General features: G+C 39.5%; 1 protein-coding gene across 1 annotated transcript in view; it reads left to right on the plus strand.

The window, feature by feature from the left end:
• Positions 1-675: 675 nt before the first annotated feature.
• Positions 676-696, plus strand: part of dbx2 (developing brain homeobox 2) — a 5,175-nt gene continuing 5,154 nt past the window's right edge. The window contains exon 1 of the mRNA XM_076017089.1: positions 676-696. This exon is cut by the window's right edge and continues 467 nt beyond it. The gene's annotated coding sequence lies outside the window, so the exon portion shown is untranslated.

Consider the following 696-nt stretch of genomic DNA (forward strand, 5'->3'; position numbering starts at 1 on the left):
TCTCTCTCTCTCTCTCTCTCATACATCAAAACATGCAAAGCGTGCAACCCTGAAAACACGTAACAACAGAAACAGAAAAAAAAAAGTTTTTGAAATAAAACATTTTTTTCTATTGATACTTTTGGCTGAACTTTGATTCATTTTTTGCACTCTCGAATGAAGCTGACAAGAGATTGCTGCTAATTTCACACATGCTGACAATAAAGATTCTTACTTTGACTTGTTGGGCTGAATGCACAGTTTCATTCACTCACTCAACTAACCCTACATAAAGAAGATATCAAAAAGTTTGACCTTCTTTGAATGTTTTTTTCAATTACTCTCCAGTCATTGTTTTTTGGGATTTCTAACAGTTTTCCTTTTTTTTAACCTCGTTTTTGCTGTAACCAAAACCAAAAAGCATCGCTGGCTAATGTTGCGAAAGGCAACAGGGGAAGGGGAGCAGAAAAAAGGAGGGACATTGCAAATGAAGTGCTGAAGGGTTTGTATGAGGCACAATGGGAGGCGAGAGAAAGGAGAGAACTATTTACTGCTGCAGGAGACTGTTTGCTGCATGTTAAACTCTGCCCAGCGCGTCATTGTCTCTGGTGTCTATCATTTAATAGGCTAGTTGACAAAATGAATGAGCTGGACACACCTTCTGCCACGGGAGAAAGGAGCCCAGCCTTATCTGAATTGAGAAGCACATTAGAGCCT

This window comes from Nelusetta ayraudi, unplaced genomic scaffold, assembly GCF_046127955.1.
Source record: "Nelusetta ayraudi isolate G7.1 ecotype Tasmania unplaced genomic scaffold, CSIRO-AGI_Nayr_v1 ptg000258l, whole genome shotgun sequence".
Taxonomy (NCBI): Eukaryota; Metazoa; Chordata; class Actinopteri; order Tetraodontiformes; family Monacanthidae; genus Nelusetta; species Nelusetta ayraudi.